We start from the raw sequence: 23948 nt of genomic DNA, 5'->3' as shown, positions 1-23948 counted from the left end.
CACATCAGTCTTCTCAAATGTGTTATCAGTTTTATCATGTAGGAAAAGTACATCAATTGAGAAGCCTTTAAAAGCATTTGGGAAGAGAAACTGAAAAGTTTGTTTTAATTTTAGATAAGCATTACAACTGTAATGACTTGATTGTTGCTAATATTTAGCTACTGGCTTGTGAAGGAGACCCTGGTAGAGACCAAGTTTAATTATCACTCTGCAAGAATGCTTGCTGGGAGACTGGGGACGGAGCGTTCAGTTGGAAGTTGGTGTCAATACAGCCTAATCACACCCACAGATGTGTGTGCTTTCACGAATATTTCTTTCATTGTATTTCAGTTTAACATCTTTTGAGATATGCTCCTCGGGTTGAGCTTTGTGAGGAGCACTGCTCTTTTGTGTTAGAGCAGTTTTTAGGAATATGAAAAACAATTTCAGACTCTAACTTATCAAATAATTGCATGTTCTTTTTTTGCCAGTGCAGGTGCTTGACTAAAGATTATGAAAAGCGCCCAACAGTGTCAGGTCTTTTACAGCATAAATTCATTACTCAAATTGATGGCAAAGATGTAGTGCTGCAAAAACAACTCATGGAATTCATCGATGTTCATCAATGTGTGGGAGGCACAGAAAAAGCCAGGTAATCAAATTATATCTTGACTCCAAAAATCTAAAGAACATCTAAAGACTCTGAGTAGTTTTATAATGCAATAATTGTTAAGGTAAGAAAAGAACTCTGGGGTTTAGAGAAAATGGGGTACTTGTATGAAAAGTGAATGTCATATGTTGGGTTGTATCCCAGTAGGAGTAAAAATCACTGACAGCATTTTTGAAGCAATTTCATCAGAACAAAGAATGTAAACTTCAGTAGATGATTAGTATTGGTATCGGTCTTCTTGTATTTTCTGCTCTTCTGTAAAGTTAGGTAACTTAGATTTGAGACTTTAAAAAGAACACAAAAGTTCAAAGACTTTTTGGTACTATTACATGTTGGTATCCTTTTCCCTAGTTAAAATATACCCTCAAAGCATTTTTAATATCTTTATTTATACTTCCTGTTTGGATTTTTAATAAACTACTATGTTTAGTTTTTATAATATGGAGTATGTTTTTTACTTATTATAGTTTATATATATGTTTATTAATATTATTATTATTATTATTGTTTTTTATTTTGGTATCATTAATCTACAACTACATGAGGAACATTATGTTTACTAGACTTTCCCCATCACCAAGTACCCCCCACAAACACCATTACAGTCACTGTCCATCAGTGAAGTAAGATGCTGTAGAATCACTACTTGTCCTCTCTGTGCCTCACAGCCCTCTCTGTGCCCCCCATTATACCTGCTAATCATAATTCCCCCTTTATTTTTTCCCCCACCTTAGTCCTCCCTTCCCACCCATCCTCCCCAGTCCCTTTCCCCTTGGTAACTGTTAGTTGATTCTTGGGTTCTGTGATTCTGCTGCTATTTTGTTCCTTCAGTATTTTTTCTTTGTTCTTATACTCCGCATATGAACTCATTTGGTACTTGTCTTTCTCCACTTGGCTTATTTCACTGAGCATAATACCCTCTAGCTCCATCCAGATTGTTGCAAATGGTAGGATTTGTTTTCTTCTTATGGCTAAATAGTATTCCACTGTGTATATGTGCCACATCTTCTTTACCCATTCATCTACTGATGGACACTTAGGTTGCTTCCATTTCTTGGCTATTTTAAATAGTGCTGCAATAAACATAGAGGTATATATGTCTTTTTCAAACTGGGATGCTGCATTCTTAGGGTAAATTCCTAGGAGTGGAATTCCTGGGTCAAACGGTATTTCTATTTTGAGCTTTTTGAGGAACCTCCATACTGCTTTCCACAATGGTTGAACTAATTTACATTCCCACCAGCAGTGTAGGAGGGGTTCCCCTTTCTCCACAACATTGCCAACATTTGTTCTTTGTCTTTTTGGTGGTGGTGATCCTTACTGGTGTGAGGTGAAATCTCATTGTGGTTTTAATTTGCATTTCTCTGATGACTAGCAATGTGGAGCATCTTTTCATGTGTCTGTTGGCCATCTTAATTTCCTCTTGGGAGAACTATTCAGCTCCTCTGCCCATTTTTTAATTGGATTATTTGCTTTTTGTTTGTTGAGGTGTTTGAGCTCTTTATATATTTTGGATGTCAACCCTTTATTGTATATGTTATTTATGAATATATTCTCCCATAATCTACGATGCCTTTTTGTTCTATTGATGGTGTCCTTTGCTGTACAGAAGATTTCAGCTTGATATAGTCCCACTTGTTCATTTTTGCTTTTGTTTCCCTTGCACGGGGAGATATGTTCATGAAGAAGTCACTCATGTTTATGTCCAAGAGATTTTTGCCTATGTTTTTTTCTAGGAGTTTTATAGTTTCATGATGTATATTTAGGTCTTTGATCCATTTCAAATTTACTTTTGTGTATGGTGTTAGGCAATGATCCAGTTTCACTCTCTTACATGTAGCTGTCCAGTTTTACCAACACCAGTTGTTGAAGAGACTGTCATTTCCCCACTGTATGTCCATGGCTCCTTTATTGTGTATTAATTGACCATATATATTTGGGTTAATATCTGGAGTCTCTATTCTGTTCCACTGGTCTGTGGCTCTCTTCTTGTGCCAGTACCAAATTGTCTTGATTACAGTGGCTTTGTACTAGAGCTTGAAGGTGGGAAGCGAGATCACCCCCATTTTATTTTTCCTTTGCAGGATTGCTTTGGCTATTCAGCATCTTTTGTGGTCCCATATGAATTTTTGAACTATTTGTTCCAGTTTGTTGAAGAATGCTGTTGTATTTTGATAGGGATTGCATTGAATCTGTAGATTGCTTTAGGCAGGATGGCCGTTTTGACGATATTAATTCTTCCTAGCCAAGAGCATGGGATGAGTTTCCATTTGTTAGTGTCCTCTTTAATTTCTCTTAAGAGTGTCTTGTAGTTTTCATGGTATAGGTCTTTCACTTCCTTGGTTAGGTTTATTCCTAGGTATTTTATTATTTTTGATGCAATTGTGAATGAAATTGTTTTCCTGATTTCTCTTTCTGCTAGTTCATTGTTAGTGTATAGGAAAGCCACAGATTTCTGTGTATTAATTTTGTATCCTGCAACTTTGCTGAATTCAGATATTAGTTCTAGTAGTTTTGGAGTGGAGTCTTTAGGGTTTTTTATGTACAGTATCATGTCATCTGCAAATAGTGACAGTTTGACTTCTTCTTTACCAATCTGGATTCCTCATATTTCTTTGTTTTGTCTTATTGCCATGGCTAGGACCTCCAGTAACATGTTGAATAACAGTGGGGAGAGGGGGCATCCCTGTCTTCTTCCCAAACCTAGAGGAAAAGCTTTCAGCTTCTCGCTGTTCTGTATGATGTTGGCTGTGGGTTTGTCATATATGACCTTTATTATATTGAGGTACTTGCCCTCTATACCCATTTTGTTGAGAGTTTTTATCATTAATGAATGTTGAATTTTGTCGAATGCTTTTTCAGCATCTATGGAGATGATCATGTTGTTTTTGTCCTTTTTGTTGATGTGGTGGATGATGTTGATAGGTTTTTGAATGTTGTACCATCCTTGCTTCCCTGAGATGAATCCCACTTGGTCATGGTGTATGATCCTCTTGATGTATTTTTGAATTCGGTTTCCTAATATTTTGTTGAGTATTTTTGCATCTATGTTCATCAGGGATATTGGTCTGTAGTTTTCTTTTTTGTTGGGGTCTTTGCCTGGTTTTTGGTATTAGAGTGATGCTGTCTTCATAGAATGCATTTGGAAGTATTCCCTCCTCTTCTATTTTTTGGAAACCTTTAAGGAGAATGCTTATTATGTCTTCTCTGTATGTCTGATAAAATTCCATGGTAAGTCCATCTGGCCTGGGGGTTTTGCTCTTGGGTAGTTTTTTTATTACTGATTCAATTTCATTGCTGGTGATCGGTCTTCTTAGATTTTCTGTTTCTTCCTTGGTCCATCTTGGAAGGTTGTAATTTCCTATGAAGTTGTCCATTTCTTCTAGATTTTCCAGCGTATTAGCATATAGATTCTCATAGTATTCTCTAATAATTCTTTGTATTTCTGTGGGGTCCATTGTGATTTTTCCTTTCTCATTTCTGATTCTGTTGATGTGTGTGGATTCTCTTTTTCTCTTAATAAGTCTGGCTAGGGGCTTATCTATCTTGTTTAGTTTCTCAAAGAACCAGCTGTTGGTCTCATTGATTTTTTTCTATTGTTTTATTCTTCTCCATTTTATTTATTTCTTCTCTGATCTTTATTATGTCCCTCCTTCTGCTGACTTTGGGCCTCATTTGTTCTTCTTTTTCCAATTTCGATTATTGTGACATTAGACTATTCATTTGGGATTGTTCTTCCTTCTTTAAATATGCCTGGATTGCTATATACTTGCCTCTTAGAACTGCTTTCGCTCCATCCCACAGAAGTTGGGGCTTTGTGCTGTTGTTGTCATTTGTTTCCATATATTGCTTGATCTTTATTTTAATTTGGTCATTGATCCATTGATTATTTAGGAGCATGTTGTTAAGCCTCCATGTGTTTGTGAGCCTTTTTGTTTTCTTTGTACAATTTATTTCTAGTTTTATACCTTTGTGGTCTGAGAAGTTGTTTGGTAGAATTTCAGTCATTTTGAATATACTGAGGCTCTTTTTGTGACCTAGTATGTGGTCTATTCTGGAAAATGCTCCATGTGCACTTGAGAAGAATGTGTATCCTGCTGCTTTTGGGTGTACAGTTCTGTAGATGTCTATTAGGTCCATCTGTTCTAGTGTGTTATTCAGTGCCTCTCTGAACTTACTTATTTTCTCTCTGGTGGATCTGTCCTTTGGACTGACTGGTATGTTGAAGTCTCCTAAAATGAATGCATTGCATTCTGTTTCCTCCTTTAATTCTGTTAGTATTTGTTTCACATATATTGGTGCTCCCGTATTTGGTGCATATATATTTATAATGGTTATATCGTCTTGTTGGACTGAGCCCTTTATCATTATGTAATGTCCTTCTTTATCTCTTGTTACTTTGTTTGTTTTGAAGTCTCTTTTGTCTGATACTATTACTGCAACACCTGCTTTTTTCTCCCTATTGTTTGCATGAGATATCTTTTTCTACCCCTTGACTTTTAGTCCATGTCTGTCTTTGGGTTTGAGGTGAGTCTCTTGTAAGCAGCATATAGATGGGTCTTGCTTTTTTATCCATTCTATTACTCTGTGTCTTTTGATTGGTGCATTCAGTCCATTTACATTTAGGGTGATTATTTAAAGTTATGTACTTATTGCCATTTCAGGCTTTAGATTCATGGTTACCAAAGGTTCAAAGGTAGCTTCTTTACTATCTAACTGTCTAACTTAACTCACTTATTGAGCTATTATAAACACAGTCTGATGATTCTTTATTTCTCTCCCTTCTTATTCTTTGTCCTCCATTCTTTATATGTTAGGTGTTTTATTCTGTACTCTTTTGTGTTTCCTTTGACTGCTTTTGTGAGTAGTTGATTTTATTTTTTGCCTTTAGTTAGTATTTGTTTGGTCTGCTTTCTTTGCTGTGATTTTATTTTCTCTGGTGACATCTTTAGCCTTAGGAGTGCTTCCATCTAGAGCAGTCCCTTTAAAATATCCTGTGGAGGTGGTTTGTGGGAGGCAAATTCCCTCAACTTTTCCTTGTCTGGTAATTGTTGAATCCGTCCTTCATATTTAAATGATAATCGTGCTGGAGAAAGTATTCTTGGTTCAAGGCCCTTCTGTTTCATTGCATTAAATATATCATGTCATTCTCTTCTGGCCTGTAAGTCTGATGATACCCTGATGGGTTTTCCTTTGTAGGTGATCTTTTTTGTCTCTCTGGTTCCCTTTAATACTCTGTCCTTGTCCTTGATCATTGCCATTTTAATTATTATGTGTCTTGATGTTGTCTTCCTTAGGTCCCTTGTGTAGGGTGTTCTGTGGGCCTCCATGGTCTGAGAGACTACTTCCTCCCCCAGTTCGGGGAAGTTTTCAGCAATTATTTCTTCAAATACACTTTCTATCCCTTTCTGTCTCTCTTCTTCTTCTGGTACCCCTATAATGCGAATATGGTTCCATTTGGATTGGTCACACAGTTCTCTTAATATTCTTTCATTCCTGGAAATCCTTTTATCTCTCTCTGCCTCAGCTTCTCTGTGCTCCTATTCTCTGATTTCTATTCCATTAATGGTGTCCTGCACCTCATCCCATCTGCTCTTAAGTCTTTCTAGAGATTGTTTTATTTCTATATTCTCCCTCCTAACTTGATCTTTTAGCTCTTGCGTATTTCTCTGCAGGTCCATCAGCATGGTTATGACCTTTATTTTGAATTCTTTTTCAGGAGGATTGGTTAAATCTATCTCTCCAGGCTCCTTCTCAGGGGTTGTCTGGGTAATCCTGGACTGGATCCAATTCTTCTGCCTTTTCATGGCAATAGAGGTAGTTGTAGGCAGTTGAGATGTGTGTCAGCTGGGAGAAAAACATCCCACACATGGTGAGCAGCTTCTGGTTTTATTTCCTGAGCTGCTGCAGGTGGAATAGCCATCTGGGCAGCCCAGCGTCCCGCGGGGAGGGGCAGGCATGCTGGGTGTGCTCTCTTGCGAGAACGGTGACCTTTCGTTCCCTGTCCCAGCTTCCTGTGTCTGTGCTGGGCTGCTGTGCACCAGCGGGACCTGTTAGTCTGGCCCGGGCAACTGTGGAACAGGCTCTGTGCGGTTGCTGTGGGCACGGTGTCTCCCGTGGCCGCTCCCCTCCTATGGCGGGTCCGCACCAGAGGGAGAATCTATGGGAGGCTGTTTATCGCTATGAGGGGCTTCAGAGCTGTGCTGTTGCCCAGGCAGTTAGGCCACCTGGAATTCTGCAGGATTCCTAGCTGCTTAGCTGAGTGTGCTGGGACGCTGCCATCCACCTGTGAGGCCCCTGTCCCTTTAAGACTTCCAAAAAGTACTTGCTTTTCTTTTGTCCCAGGGGTTGTTGGCTGTGGGGACCTGCTCACAGATTTTACTGTTCGTTTCCCCAATATCCAGCACACCATGCAGTGTGTGTCTGCACTTCCCATGCGGATGGGTAGGGCTGGGTGTTCAGCAGTCCTGGGCTCCCACTCCCTCCCTGCTCCAACTCCTTTCCTCCCGCTGGGGAGCTGGGGTGGGGGGAGCGCTTGAATCCTGCCGGGCTGTGGCTTGTATCTTACCCCCTTTGTGAGGTGCTGAGTTCTCGCAGATGTAGATGTAGCCTCACTGTGTACTGTATCTTCTGATCTCTCTCTTAGGATTAGTTGTATTTGTTATATTTTCAAAAATATATGTGGTTTTGGGAGGAGATTTCCGCTGATAACATAACGCCCTACTCACGCCGCCATCTTGGCTCCTCCTTCAGCAGGGCTCAACTCTCTCTCTTTTTTATTTAAAAACTTTTAAGTTAGGTTCCATTCTTGATATTTTATATTGTCTAATTCACAATCTCTTTTGGGACAAATGTGTATAATTTCATTGGTGATTTGCTATCCCTGCTGATAAAGAATGCCTTTGGTAGTTTGCATAGTTTTAAATTAATAGTCATGTTGAATGTGTGAATTACAATCACCACTGGGCACACTCTAATGTAAACTAAGAAATACTTTTCAATGGCTAAGGTACTATTAGGAAATGACTTTTATTATGGGCACCTGATTGCATTAGGCCATTTTATAGTTATTTCCACATCCTCTCCTATGTTTTTCTTGTTTATTCATGTTTCTAATTTTGTCTCATTTCTGAATTCAACACATTACTGTTCCATTCTTACAAATTGTTTAATTTTGGCTCCTATATATGTTTATTTTTAAGAAATTGAGAAGATATAGGATATAGAGAAGTGTATAACAAACTCAATCATGCATAACATTTTAATCTGTTGCCTTCCTGTAGCTGACTCTGGAACAGCACAGTTCTGAGTTGCACAGGTCCACTCATAGTTGTGTTGTTTTCAATAAATATAATGGAAAGTATTTTGAAGATTTGTGACAATTTGAAAAACATGTCTTTTCTCTAGCTGACTTTATTGTGAGAATACAGTATATAATCCATATAACATACAAAATGTGTGTGAATTGATTCGTTATGTTATCAGTAAGGCTTCCAGTCAAAAGTAACCTATTGGTACTTACGTTTTGGGGGAGTCAGTTGTAAAAGGGATTTGTGGCTGCATTGGGAGTTGGCCTGCTAACCCTTGCATTGTGCAAGGGTCAACTATACCAGGGAACTGTAATGGGGAGGGTAGGCATTGGAAGAACAAGAACTTCCTATTTTAAGGAATGGATACAAGAACTTCCTATTTTAAGGCAAGGCCTGAATAGAACAAGTCCCTCATAACTTACCCAACTGTTTGGAAAAGTCAAGATGCATATGCATGCTGCAGTTGCTTCTAGAATATATTCAAACCATGGGAACATGTTTTTCCCCCCAGGAGTTGAAATTGACAATGTTAGAATGTAAAACTGAATCAGTGAGAAATTTGAATTATAAATTTTTTTAAAGTTTTACTCCTGAATCCACTCTTACAGTTTTCAGTTATCTGATTTAATGGGAATACATAAGAGTCATTTGTGATTGAAATGTAGTATTCAGCATTCTTAACTAAAAAGATACAAGCCAACTTCAGAAGAAAACCAACTTAGTGAAAATTACTGGGTGGCTCAGAGAACCAAGAGGAAGGCATAGAGCCAGGCTTGGGCATGAAGCAGAGGAAGCAGGGTGCCTTAGATATGCTTCCTGAGCACCGGCCTGGTAAGAGGTTGCCTTGGTGCCCACCCTCCCTGCACTTGCTACAGCAGCACTGGTTTCTTGAATGCACAGCCACTACCAAATATTTGTAAACTGACCTTGAGCTTTGGGTCCCTCCCTCGAGATTCTAGGTTCCATACAAGACCATGTAATCCCCAAACTTAGATGACAGGCCCATGGTGCAGGTGAAAAAAATGCAGTGAGAAATACTGGTTTTCCCTCACTTCCAGTTCCTGTGTGAGGCAGAGTCCTTACAAGCATCTGGGAATTTCTTGCCACAGAGGAAGGGCATTTTGAGCTGCTGAAGCAGTGAATACCTGTTCGGTAAAATATGTAAACTGGTTCCTAAAATTCTTTCTTTCATATATCTTGAACATTTACCTAAAAGTATTTTCACAGCTATGACTTACACTCCTCGTAATAATGGAAAAACTTAGCCTAGAATCTGAGTGATAAACTCCAAGTTAAAATAGCTTTTTGTGGTAGTTACATTATTAACACATTATCATTTAAAATTTGTTTTATATAGAAAGAGAAATCACTTGAATATTTTACTTGATACCCTCGATATGCTAGTGGTGATTAACTTTGACATGTAATAATTGTATGGAAGCAAAAAGGAATATTTATAAGAATTTAGTAATTCAGACATAGTTTTTAGGCCAAAAATACTGGCTGTTTCTGTAGTTCTGTTGTAATCACTCCAGTTGTCTCAGCATACATGGTCTTCAGACCAGGATCTGAGGCAACTTTGAGACCATCTCCAAGGATTAACAAATGGAAGACAAACTAAATATTGTCTAGCCATAAGGGGCTAAAAGTGCTCAGTTCAAGCTGTCAATTCTTTATTTAGGTGTGGGATATTATATAATATAAATTTACTTGAATGGGATTCTGATTTTACCAAAAAAAAAAAAGTGAATGGAGAAAGCAGAGAAATCATTTATCATAGGCAGTGATAATAGGGTTCTTTTAGTGCAATACAACTTGTGACTCATTTGTTTTCTCTATTCCGGGCAAGGCAATTTTTCTCTAATGGCTGTGACTGTGTCATGGTGAGAATTATTCTTCGGAACATTACTCCTTTCCCTTAACATATGCAGCTTCTCAAATGCTGTCCTGGCTGCTCTTATATAACCATCCTTTTGATTCCCATTTCCATATTACTGTTTCAAAGACTTCAAACTCAACATGTCTGAAATTGAACTTAAGCTGGCAGAACCAAAATCAATTATTTGTTTCCTTTCTTATTCATGCACAACAATTAATCCAGAAGTCTTGGGGTTATCTTGACATGTTCCTCTCTCCTACTTTCTGTTTCCAGACCATAGCAAGACTAAATGTCATATGTCCCCTACCCAATCCAGTATCAATTATGATGTAATCCTTGCTACCATAGGAATCATGAGTTGAGAACACACCAGTGTTGTCTCAATATTTATTGAGGCCATTGTGTAAAGCTCTGAATCAGGCCTCACACAGTGTCTGGTAGAATGGCAGCCCTAGAGTCTGCACACCAGAGGCTTCCTTTTCAGAAAAGAAATAAGACAAGTGTGTAGATAGTCACTACACAAAGTAGGAAGTTCCAGTCCCGTAAAAGGAATACAAATAACATCCTGGGGGAGTTCAGAAGAAGCAGAGCATATTTCCACTAGCAGGGAAGGGGAGCTTATCCAGGAGATGGCCTTTGAATCAGCACTGCAAGGGATAAACAGGATTTTGTCATGTGAAGATAGAGTTACCACCAGATGAATATAATTGCTGGAAAGAATAGCCGGAGCCAAACCATGAAAGTCAGGAGATACACCCACAGAAAGGCAGGCATTTAATCCAGCAGAGAACTCATAAACAGGATTGGAGAGAAATGCAGAGACCAGACTACAGACAGCATTGAAAGTCAGCCTCAGTGGTTTGACTGTGTTCTTGACAGCCTACACTAGGAGGTACCCTGAAGCTACCTCTGTCCCACTCTGCTGTCTTTTCATTGACTCTTAAAGGTGAACCATGGCTGTACCAAGGCAGACCACAGCAGTGATTCTGTATGCATTTTGTTTGTTCCCAATATTTCTTCTTAAATTTAAAAGCAGGGGATGCAGGTGGGGGTGGGAGGCGGGGCTGGTTGGTTGCTGTCATGTTTGATTTTCAAGGCAGTTAGTGGCTAGTGTTTGGATATCTGGGTATTTTAAGATGAGGAATCTATTGATATATATTTTTTTTAAGTTTTATTAAGGTATCATTGATAAACAATCTTATGAAAGTTTCACATGAGCAACACTGGTTACAATATTCATTACAACGTATAATGCAACATATTATATTGATACGTTATTTCTGTGTTTTTGTGGAGTGTCGTAATTTGTGTGTGTGTGTGTGTGCATGCATGCATGCTTATATTCTAAGTAAATTGCATTTTGGAAAATTCCAATCTTGGCCAAAACAAGGTGGTAAAGTAATTGTCTATGTGAAATCTGGAGAAAAGGTCCCATCAAGGCACAAGCTGATGGCAGTGCCTTTCCAAGATAGAGAACTCAGAGAACTCAGACTGTGGTAAGGGCCCCTCTAGGACCAGGAAATCTGGAAAGAAATGATAACTTACCCTTCCCCCTGAGATGTTCCCTTACACCTGTCTTTACTCCTTCCTCTTCTGGAAAAGCTCCCAGAGAGGAGCTACATAGCTTCCAAACATGGTCTCTTACAGGAATTTTGTATGGATAGGTGGTTGAATAAGCACTCCTTGCAGAAAACCATTGTGAATATCTCTGCTCCTATGCAGCAAACAAATAAAGGAATTCAAATAGAAAGAGAGTTGCTAAACTGAACTGAGAAGCTGTAAAAAATTCCTAGGAGTAAGTTACATTGAAGCTTCAAAACAAAACAAAACAAAACAGAGTATAGAACCATCACACTCATAAGAATCTTCTACCTCTGTTGACTCATGTCACTAGAGGAAACTGAGGTCAAGAAAGAAAAAAAGAAAAAAAAGGCTTGTTCAACAGGGTCCTGTCATGTTATCAGAAGAGCTGGGGCCAGAAACTACTTGTCTTCAACACCTAGTTCAATTCCTGTCTATTTCATGCTGCCTTCTCTTTTTCCTCCAGAGAATAACATATAATCATAGATGATTATTATTTGTGGAAAGGTTCCTTATTTTAGAGGTCAGAATATTAAAGCCCAGAGAAATCCAATCCAGCCAATTCCACAGCCAACTAATGACCAGCCCTGGGCCATAAATCAGATACTATGATTTTCAAACCAGCACTTTTGCTAATATCTGTGTTCCCCACTAGTAGTAAAAGTTAATACTCACAAAACTGGTGACTGGAGTCCTACAGTAGCATGTGATGGCAGTGAGCCAGCAAAATTTGCTAGTGTAATGATCCTTCTGGTGCCCAGAAGTGTTCTGAGATGTCCATGCTATACGACTCCAGGAAGTACCATTCATTTCACATTCCATATGAGTGCTTTCACCCTGGAGCAGAGACCCCACATTAGTGGTGCTCCTGGAGCTGGGCAGTGTGGGCTGTGGATCAGGACTCTGGGAAAAATCTGAATACATTTATTTAACAACCCAGAATAGATTACCATCTGTGAAGTTAGCTATGTACAAGTAGAGAATTGGGTACAGTAAAAAGCTGTCCCTGGCTCGTTGTTTATGATCTGGGTCCTAATTTAGCCTGAAAAACGTTATCCTTAGTACTTTCCCATAAAAATGATTTCGGCAAATCTATACAAGAATGAAATCTCAAGACATTTCGCTGAAGTTCATGTGACCAATTTATGTAATTTTCTTGGTATCTTCAGCATCATTCAAAGGAAGATGTTTTTCATTAGCATTTAGTATTAAAACATGCTAATTACTCACAGGGAAATTTAAATTTTATCAGATATTAGGACCACTTTACAAATTCTGAAAGTTTATATCAGATTCCAAAATTCCTGTAATGTTAGTGTTTCTAGTGATGTTCTGGAAATCATTATTTTAATGATGGCATTTACCTATTTTTGACTATATTAAACCGACTGAACTCCTTGTTTAAAACTGAAAATTACCACATTTGATTTCAGTGGCTAAAATGCTATTTACCCAACAGTATACTTACTTTATACAGAGCAAAATACAACATGTGTTTCTAAAAATAACACAAATTCCTCAAAAATTCTGCATGTACATCTTTTGATCTTTCTCTTAAAAGGCATTAGTCTTGAAAAAATTTTTGTCCTGGAATGAAAAAATAACCTAAGAAATTATCAAGAGCCTTAACCTACTTTACAAAGGTTGCAAGAAATAGTACAATATTGACTATTTGTTTCTTTTCTTTCAAATTAGCAATAGCCTAGGATTTGACTGCATCCATTTTTTGTATTGTCACCATAAGGAAAGACCCATTTGCGTAGAAGTACATTTACTGTTGATTTCTGTAGTGCCAATGGGAGGTAGGACACTGAGTGTGAATGAAACGAATTTGTTTTGCAGCAAAACAGATGCATGAAACACCCGAGTTGAGTGGAGGCAGAGCAGCTGGTTTCCCTGAAGGCATTTACATTTGTAATCCTCTATATACATTTTACCCTCATGTCAAAGGCCTCAGTGATAAATCTATTGAGAGTAATTTACTGGAAAATTTTGTGCTTTAAATAGCTAAAGTTAACCATATTTTTGCTGGGGAAGAGGAAAGAAAATGTTAAGGTAATAGTCAAGGTTTAGAGAAAAATATTTCAGTTTCTGAGTACAATTCAAAATGACATGTCCCTCACTCCTTACTGCCAGGCACGGAAAGCTTTATCTCTGGCTGTTCAACTACCCTAATCTTGTTTGCTTCCCTATTTAGTTCTGTAATCTCTGCAAAAAAAAAAAAGGGGGGTGAGTGGGGTACGTACTGTATTTAACAAATTGTTAGTTTGTGGAAGATTTTGATTCACTTTGTAGCTAGAATTTTATACATTTATATAAATACAGCTGGGCTTTTTCTTTAATTGAAAAATCTGAAATCAAAATGCCCAGTGTTTTTTTTTCAAAAAGAAGGAAAGAAGGGGAAATAAATAAATACCTAACTATGGCAATTCCAGTCTTGGGAATAGAAATTAAAGTAAAATACTATTATTTCTTAGTTGATTTTTATATAGATTTCACTATCACAAATTCCCCTCAAGGCAAAAAAGTATATATTTGTATTTATGTTTATATATCTATAAAACATTACTGGGAAGCCCAGCCTAGAATATGGGTATTGTTCCCTGTCCATAGATGATGATGTAATTCTCCTGTGTTTATTCACATAGGGTGGAGGGTAGTCATGAATTCTGTTTGGGGGATGTTAAATTTGATAGGCCAATTAAACATGGAATAGTTACCAAGGAGGCAGTTGGATATAGGAGTCTGGACTCCAAAAGAGAAATTCATGTTAAGGGTAGTTTTTATAGGCAATTAGCATATGGAGGTATTTGATGCCATGACGCTGGGTGGGGTCACTGAATATGAGTGTTTAGAAAGAGAAGGGAAGGGGGCCCAAAGCAGACTCTGGGTGACACCAACATTTAGGAACCTGGCAGTGGAGAGGAAACAAGGAGCATGGCCCTCTAGGGAGAAGGAGCAGGGGAATGTGGTTGGGGCAGGCCACATAAATCAAGCATTTCCAGAATGAGGGAATCTTCGACTCTGCCAAATATTGCCGAAAACTCAAGGCCAGTAGAGTAATGCTGAGTCTGGACACAGGATATTCTTCAAATGAGCTCAACAAGAGCCATCTCAGCAGAGGGGGCTGGAAAGAAGCCCCAGTGGGTGAGATTAAGGAGAGACATGAGATGAAGAAGATATGAAAAACATGAACTAGTCTTTCCAGAAGCTCAGCTGTAATGGGAATGGGGCAGTAGCTGGAAGGTGTGGAGCCTGAAAGGGATTTTTAAAGATGGGATATGCTAGAGTGCATTTGTATGCTGATAGAGGGAGAGGTTGATGATGCATATTCAAGGGCAGTATTATAGCAGCAAATCCTGGAGAAAACACATGTCCACTACAAGAGTCGGCCTTTGCTCTTAAGGAGAGTTTACCCATTGTGACCAGAGCAGATGCTGAGAGAATAAGTTGACTCAGAGATGGAATTAATGTGCATAGAAAAAATAAGAAGGAAACATCAGCATGTTAATGGTGGTTATCTCTTGGTGGTGGAGTTATAGGTGATTTTTTATACCTTTTGGCATTTTTCAATTTTTAAAAAAAATGAATGTATATTATTTTTATTATAGGAAATATATGTGACAAGGAGAATTGCATGGTTCTGAGTGACCGTTCAAGTCACTGTTCTTTGAAAAGGCAAACTACATAAAATTCCCCAGCTATGTTTTTTCTTCAGCAAATTAATTTTCCATAATGGCGTTTGCCCTACAGACACTTAGAGTGGTGCTGGCAGCTCTTCAGACTGAAGAAACTGTGCACTATCCTTGCAACAAAATTATGCTTTCTGAAACGCTATATTCTCTACCCTCTTGTCTCTAAGCTAATAGTGAGAAGAAGAAAGATGTTGGAAACTCTTGTCAAATGGAGAATAGCCATCAAATATTCTTGCAAACACAGATGTCAGTTTTATTTCAACATCTAAAAACAGGTCACTCTGTCTAAAACAGACAGCACAGAGAAGTCACAGCCACAGCAGAAACAGACAAGATTTCCCAGTGGAGATACTTTTCTTTGGCCTCCAGATATCTGATTCCTTTTTAAGAGCACACAGGCATACTTTCACCTTGTCCAGAACCACCTAAAAGGGATTACGAGATGGTATATGTTGCTTAAAATTTGCTAATAGCCTTAATAAAATGGCCCTTTTTAATAGGTGAGATTGTGCCTATTGCCCAACTCGTTAACAAAGGATCATATACTTCTTGATTGATGCAGGTTGCTTGTTGGTTATAAATCAAAATCTAAACTAGATCATAACACCTATTTTCTTTTATTCTGTTCTTGAATAGGTTACCCATACATATTGAAATAATGCAAAAGACAGTCAGTGAAAAATAGTGTCCTTGTTACGTTTGTCCCTCCCCAATGGCAACCAGTGTATCCAGCTTCTTATGGGTATTGCCAGAGGTACTTTTTTGATAGACAAGCAAATAACTGAGCATTGATGGAAAATTTAACAAGGCTTTGCAACATTATTTAATATTCTTCATCATTTTATGAAAAACATCAAGGATGGTGGTCAGAGAAGCCTATAACATTAGAAGCCACTGAAAGTTAAAAGTCAGAGGGAATTTAATATTTTTTGGAAATAAGAGTGTGACTAGGGAAAAGACTCAGTTTTTGAAAGCTGATGCCCATGCCTCTTCCACTCACACTTCCCATTGTATTAAATGAAATATTTAGCCTGTTCTGCAACTAACTTATAAGCTTTAATAGTAATAGTAAGCATTTCATGGTTTAACTTTTAAAAACAGTTTAACTCTCCCTATCATAGAGCATACATTAATACATATATTTTTTAAAAAGGATTGTCTGCTTTGTGAACCGCTGATCATTGACAGTATCTGCTATCCCTCTCCTCCAGACCCTGCTCTTTCCTCCGGATCTCTTGCCTAACAGCTTGTCAGCAGCCTATGACTTACAGGTCAAATCTGGCCTGCTGCCTTTTTTTTGTAAATGAAGTTTTATTAGAACACAGTCGCCCCTGTTCTATGTATAAATTATCTGTGGCTACTCCCACACCAAAATGAGAAAATTGAATAGCTCTGTCATAGTTCATATGTTCCTCAAAGCTGAAAATATTTATTTATTTGACCCTTTACAGAGAAAATTTGCCAACGATTGCCCTGGAGGGTGAAATCCTGGTCATGGTAATGAATGGGCAGAGAGCACTTGAGAAAATAATAGGGAGATTTAGTACAAAGATTTAGAATAATTAAAGAAGTACAGAGATTTGGAAGAAGTTAAGGAAGATGCTAATATAGGTCTAGATTTTCATCTGGTTCCATATATCACTTTTCCAACTTCATCCTTCCTTCCAGCCTTGCTGCAAGTTTTATGAACAAGTGTTTATCTGTACAGTCCAGATGGAAGTACTTCTTTAACAGATTATATGTGAAAGAGGAAGGGCTCTGGGAATGAACAGGGCTATAACAATGTGGTGTGGCCGGAGTGACTCTGGTACCTGTTGCCCCAGTCGGTGCCAGGCTGGTGTGTGCTCCCTTCCCCACCACTACTTCAGAACTGCACACTTGGCCAGGGAGGTCAAATGCAGATAAATGAAAAATAGTCCTCCAGATCCCACCAGTGAGAGCCTGTACTCCCACTGGTAATACCAGTTGTGACCTAGTTACTGAAATTTAAGGATGGTTAAGGAAACTGAAACAAAGACACTGCTTAGATGTATGTTTAAGAGAGGATTTTTATATGACCGTCAGTGGCTCCTGAATCACCTTAGAATATAGAGCTTGATATTTACAAGAGTATATTCAACCAAAGTAAAAGCAAATAAAGCTGTTGCATTAGAATAATACAACTGAATAGTAAGGATAAAAATTTAACAGGCAGCAGTAGTTGTTTCTTTTTTCCATGTGTAGAACTGAAATACAAGTGAAGCCATAATAACTACCCCTAAGGGCATTTGTGACCTTTGACAACACAGAAAGAAAATATTTATAGTCTGAAACTATGTCTCTCCAATATTACAGAGTAAATGGAAAATATAACCTGGTCAACAAGCTGTATTTTTCACAAGAGAATGAAAATCTTATGCAAGGATTCTGTGTTGCTTTTTCCAAGTCATACAGAAATTAAATATTTAATAAAGTAACAAAAATGGAAGCCAGTGCTATAAAATGAAGGAAAAAGGAAAACATGAAAAGTGTAAAACTATCTTGAAACATATGTACATGTATGTGTGTGTGTGTGTGTGTGTGTATGTTTTCTTTGAGCATTTGAATTGCTTATCACCAGAGTGAAAAATAATACTAAATTTTCTTTGGTCTTACAGTAGAAGAACATTTATTAAAAGCAAAATATTTGCTTGAAATATATTTTGAGAATCTTCCATTTGTGAGGACCTGGTCTAAGAGCATGGGGTTTATTAGTCAAAAACTGATATATTTTTTTAAAAACCCATTCTCATGGAGTTTACATATCAATGGGAAGACATAGACAGAAAACTCTGATCACTAGTGAATGATGTGCCGTATTAGATGGTGGTGTATGTAAAGAAAATACAGAGCAGGGTCAGGAGGACTGAGAGCCCAGTGGGGGTAGGGCATGGACTCGCAGTGTCAGAGAGAGGGTGGCCAGCTGAGGCCTCACACGGACAGAGGTCCATTCACCTGGTGGAGTTCCAGGAGGGAAGGGTCAGCGTGAGCCTCTGGGGCAGGTGTGTCACAGTGCTATAGGCACTGCCAGGAGTGAGCAGGGGGCCAGTTAGAAGGTGAAAGTGGAAGCAGTTGGGTAGCTGAATAGTGTGGTAACCGAAACATTGCAGTCAGCTTCCATAGGACCTTTCTCTGAGTGACATGAGGCCATTGGAGGGTACTGACCAGTAACACATCTGAATTACATTTCAAAAAGACTATTCTCACCATGTGCAGTGGTCCAAGTACGAAATAATGAGGGCTTAAAGATCAGGGTAGTAGCACAGGAGGTTTTACCTCAGAAATAGACATTTGAGGTTTTATTAAATACTTTCTGTTTAGGAGTTAGAAGAGGAGGAGAATACTGTGCAGTTGTAAGAAAGTCCTTTTTTTTTTTTACCCATGTATCAAGTCAGCAGCCCCAGGTGAATGATCTGAAATGTTCTTACATATGTTCTGTAGCGTTTATGGCATCTGATTTTCTTTCCCTCCTTTCTCACTCTTCCTGACCTCATCACTTCATCTCAGGCAGTGAACCATCATCTCCTCCATGCAGATGGAAGAAAATGGAGACTTAAGAAATTTTGAGATGAAAACAGCATAATTTGGTGGTGGAGTGTGTATAGGAGGTCAAAGAGATGGAGATTCCTGGTGTGTGCTCATGATTGGGTGGTGGGGTCAGCTGATGAGATAAACACCAGAGGAGTTCCAGGCCTTGTTGAAAATCATGCTATGCCTTCAGGGCTTTCGGAATTTGGGTGCATTTAAGACATCTGTATGCCTCAAAAATCATGCCCTCCTCTGACCTCATACCTTCTATATTCTGGCCATAGCACACCACCACTGTCCCGGCCATTGTCAGTTTACGCATGCTGTTCTTTCAGAGTTGGCCACCCACCAGTCCCCACTCCACATGCAAATACTCTTTCTCAGCTTTTGGAATCCTCTCCTCCTTAGCGACAAAGACTACAGTTTATTGAATGCAGGATCTAGATCCCATTTCACCTATAGTAACCCCTAAAAATTTAGGACGTGTTGCATATAGCAGGGTCTCAATCAATATTGGTTGAATTGAATTGAACACTTAGATTTTAAGATAGATTTTAAAGAGATTTTTTAAAAAGTCATTTAAATGATATGATATTGTAAAGAAAATGTCCTTCTAAAACCTATAGCTGTCACTCTCTATAAATGTGTATTTTTTGCCTTACAGTTCTACTGTCTGGTACCTGGCATGTAGTCAACATTGAACAAATCATATATGTATATTTAAAAAAATCATTTGATACTGGAAAACTGAAAGTTGGCCAGAACAACAAACAGTCATGATTGATTAGATATTCACTAATGTATAAAATTATAGAAACATTTAAATGTTCTTATGAAAATTTGGGTGTACTTCCTCATTTTAAGAAATATCCAATGTGATACTAAGAGAAATTCAAAGCTATTATTTGCACAAACTCAAAAACGATCATTTTGTTTCAGACAAATGTGGATATCATATTATGGTAATGATGAAGATTGTACTGGATATATTCCCTTGACAAATAATAATTTATTCGTCCATTTTATTCCATCTACATGTATTCATTGAGTACCTACTGTATCCCAGTTACTGTTTTAGGTACTCAGGATATAGCAAGGACCAAAAGGGACATGAAAGATGTAAAATATTTTCACAATTACAGATTCTTTTGGAATTTTTGTTATTAGAATATACATGTTTTTCTTAATCATTCCTTATGATTTTAATAGCTTTTAAAGGGTTTAATTTACAGAGAAAGCTTTTATGCACTTAATTTTACGTGCCTGAATTAACTGCATAGGAGTTAGGTATTTTCAAAACCCATGTGAGCAAATATGGCTTTGTCAACTAATTGAGTAATATTTGAAGCAGTATCCAGTGCTACATTCTTGATTTTAACATTTTCTCCTCCAAAAATGAATCTGTCCACACATAGTCCTAGCGAAATTATCTTTATTTTTTTTGTTGTTGACATTTACTGTTAAGTCTTCCATCAGGATGTGGGCAAGGACCTTGTCTTTGCTTCATCCCAGCTCATCCTAACTGCCTGGAGTCTATTACATGTTCCCAAAATGTAAATATCTGTTGAATGGATGAATGCAGTAATGGGTGTTGAAACATGTACAGTTTGTATGTGTGTGTTTGTGTGTGTGTGTGTGTGTGTGTTTGGGGTGGGGAGAAAGTCTAAGAAACCAGAACAGAAAAGGAGATGTCATATCAATCACCTAGTTCATTGAATTTTGCCACAAGGTTGGATACATCACAAACTTGCTGACCTCACTTTCCCCGTTCTTAAAATTCAAGAAAACTCACTGTAATATATTTAACTGTTCTTCTCTCCTTACGCCCTATGATCTTCTATATTGTTAATTGTGTAGCATAAAATGTTAAGCTAACTTTAAAGCTGAGCAGCAACATTTCACATATAAATTAATCATGCTGGTTGAAAGAGTAGAAGCGTGAGTCATTCACTAGTTGTATTGTTATGATGGCTATAAGTTGTCTTTTTTTTTTGCCTTGTTGCTTCCATAATGTTTAAGGCTCAACCAAGTGACAGTAATGCTGACCACACTTTCCAGAGCAGCCCACTGTGGATGACCCTGCCTGACAGTAACTGATGGTGAGAAATACAGATATGGAAGAGATACAGGCAATTCCAGTGGCCTGCGGGCTTCTTCAGTTAAACTAACCCGGCAGACAGTAGCATTCTGCCCTGAACCAGAAAGAGGTAGGAGGAAAGTGTGCTGGAGCCAAGAGGTGCTAGACAGCTGTGTGCCTTTTCACTGCATTCCTCCAGCACCTAATTTAGCTTCAGCTCTGTTCCATAAAATCAGCCTGAACAATGCAGTGAGAACAGGGAAGAGAAAGAAAGAAAGAGGAATTTGCCTTGTTTCCCAGTGTCTGATGTGATGCATAATTCCTGCTGAGATTAAATCCCATAGGTTTTAATAATAAATGCAATGAAATCCTGCAAAACTAATGTCTATGAAACCTCCATCAGCAAGGCCTGGCTCCAAATTCTTATTTCTTTGTTTGGTTTATGCTGAGCCCTGAGTCATGTATTTACAGTTAATGTTTGTTTAGGGGGCAGGGATCACTTATGGAATAAGAAGAAAGTGGAGACAACTAAATATAAAGTAAATTTAAATATAAACTAAAATATAATTAAATAAAATTTAAAGGAAATATTAACTATAAAGTAAATGATTGAAGCCATGATCATAAGAGTTGTAGTAATAATATGTGAAAATGTATTAAACAGCAGGTATTGAATGAATCACTACATGTGTTGCATAATTTAATCTAACAACACCTTATGAAATAGGTTGTTGTTATTTCCATTGTATAACTGCGGAAGCAGAGTAAGTTACTTGTCAAGGCCACATGACTAGAAAATGGTAGAGCCACAGCTGGAATTATCATAGCTGTTATACATTGGGCATCCCCATATGCCCATTCTAAATAAGCGTTTTACATGAAGTAACCCATTTTATTTATTCTTACAAACTCCTCCGTTTGATCTGAGCATTCTGATTCTAGAGGCCTTGCTCTTAACTATGAATTTGGCATAATTGAGACCATGATCTTAATAAAGGAAAGGGTTTATGTAGCTTCAGAAGTAACTTTTGATTTTCTTTATAGCCAGAATTTAGTTCAGTGTCTACTGATTTGTGGACAAATTAATGAAAAAGTAAATAGTGCATTTCTCTATGAATTCTACTAAAACAAAACAAAGCAAAAAAAAAAAAAGGCTAAAACAATAAAACAAAACCCTAGAGAGGCAAAATTAGCAGTTTGGTTCTGTCCTCCAGTATGGGAATGCTAATGTGCTAGCCTGTATAAATAAGTGATTCCTGTTGGTCATAATCCTGTAGTGGGAACGATGTCATGAGAAATTATTGGAGTGATTTTCAACAGCATAAATATTTAGTAACAGATGCACGTAGATGGCAGATTGCCTCATTCCAGTGCCATCTGTTAGACAACTGTCTATTCTAATAGGACTGGTCCATTAGAACTAGACCAATAGCACTGTCTCACATGTTTTAAGTTTATTTTCAAAATTCTTCTGAAAGCCTTGAACGAGGAAAGATGTTTCCATGTCTGGTTGGCTGGTGCTCAGTAATGGTGCATTACAACACCTTGGCAAACTGTGAAGTCCATTTGATGTGGTCCATTGATGTGCTCCACAAGGAAGTGTCTCTCTTAAGTGTTTTGTCAGAAGTCAAACTAAATAATGGCACTAGAAACTCACTCAGGTACAAATAATTGGGTCCAACAGAGTTCAGTGCAGATTGTGCAATTGACAACAGAAATTGGCATGAGATGAAGGGTATAACCCACGGTCATCATTAGCGTGTGGGATTTATTTTTTTAAACAGGGCTAAGGCAGTATAATATAAACTCTGTAGAAAATATACCATATGTACATACAATTAGGTTATACCCAGTGAAAGCATAATGATTCTTAGCCTAGACATGCCTTTCAATAAAAACTTTTGCCAAGCTTTTTTGCTGTATAAAGCTGGAGACAGTGTTAGTGTTCATAAATTTACTCTGTGCATGACCAGTTGTGTTGGTGATGTGTCATAAGTGTGGGCCAACGTCCATAAATGTCTTAGTTCTTGGAATAGTATCATAATGCCAGGTACCCAAATGGGACTCAGTAAATATTTGTTGAATGAATGTTCTAGGACCAATTGAAGCAATTCCCTGTGGATTCCCAGCATGAAAGCAAGTCTTATAGCCTTAGCTCAAGCTGACTATGAATTAGAACTTGGGATACTTAGTGTGTAGAGCAGAACACAGAGCAAATTGCTTATCACTACTATGTACTTGTAATGAACTTTAAAATGCAGTGTGATTTCCAAAATGTAAATCACCAGGTATATGTTTTTTTGGGAGCCAAACATCCAACCATGGCTGTTTGGAGAGAATACATCCATCTGAGTCTTGGTTAAGTTAAAAGAATAACTAATGTTTTACCAGATTCTCCCATGATTCAAAAGTTTGTGAGACTCAGCCCATTAATACGTTTAGCTCCTGTGATCTCCCCTCCCAGTGAAATGATAGCTACAAGGCAGTAGTGATAATTGGAGTAGAAGATCTTGACTTTGCCCTGTGGTGGTAAAATGGCACACTTTGAGTAATTGCATATGTATACAGTACTGTCTGAAAGAAATGAGGTATATTATCATCATATAAATATTTAAAATTTTATGTTAAAGCATGTTGAAAATATTATGTAGTTTCAGTATGGATAAGAACCAAGTTCTGCCTTTTGTTTCTACTGTTGTCTTTTTTCCCCAAACAAGTAGCGTCTGTTCGTAGGGACAGAGCCACCAGAGACCTGACTGAGCTCACTGATTGCCTTCCCCTTGCTAACACGAGAAATACTGCAGTCAGAGTGTTGAGTTCCAGTTAAATGTAGCTAAACATTCACAGGTGTTTTGGAGCTGAAACTGAGCAGTTGGTTGGAGAACCTATAGAAACTTGAAGATTTGTATGTTTCTGCTTATCACCCACCATCTTTTTAGAACAATTCATTAAACAAAGGTCTGGATATTTTGGAGTCAATACTTTGTGTTTACCTCTCCTCTTGCTAAAGTCCCTATGACGCAATCACCAAGTTCAGTGGGCACATCGCAGGCCTTTTAGCTTGACTTCTCAGCAGCATTTGATAGACCTTGAAATTTCTTCCTAGATTTTGGGGCTCTTTCTTTTGTTTATTTTCTTTAACTCTTGTACCTTTTTTTTAGATTCTTCTTGCTGCCCCATAAATGGGGTGTTCTCCAGAGTTCGGTCCCTG

General features: G+C 38.0%; 1 protein-coding gene across 8 annotated transcripts in view; it reads left to right on the top strand.

Moving 5' to 3' along the window:
• Positions 1-23948, top strand: part of LOC140847879 (serine/threonine-protein kinase TAO1-like) — a 210763-nt gene that overhangs the window by 6684 nt on the left and 180131 nt on the right. For 7 of the 8 annotated variants that reach the window (XR_012128137.1, XM_073229440.1, XM_073229438.1 and 4 more), the window contains one exon: positions 476-631. The gene's annotated coding sequence lies outside the window, so the exon portion shown is untranslated. Of the gene's footprint in view, positions 1-475; positions 632-20679; positions 20760-23948 lie in introns of all 8 variants that reach the window. The other variant, XM_073229436.1, reaches the window with a different exon arrangement.

This window comes from Manis javanica, chromosome 2, assembly GCF_040802235.1.
Source record: "Manis javanica isolate MJ-LG chromosome 2, MJ_LKY, whole genome shotgun sequence".
NCBI lineage: Eukaryota > Metazoa > Chordata > Mammalia > Pholidota > Manidae > Manis > Manis javanica.
This window is presented reverse-complemented; position numbering and strand designations above follow the sequence as displayed.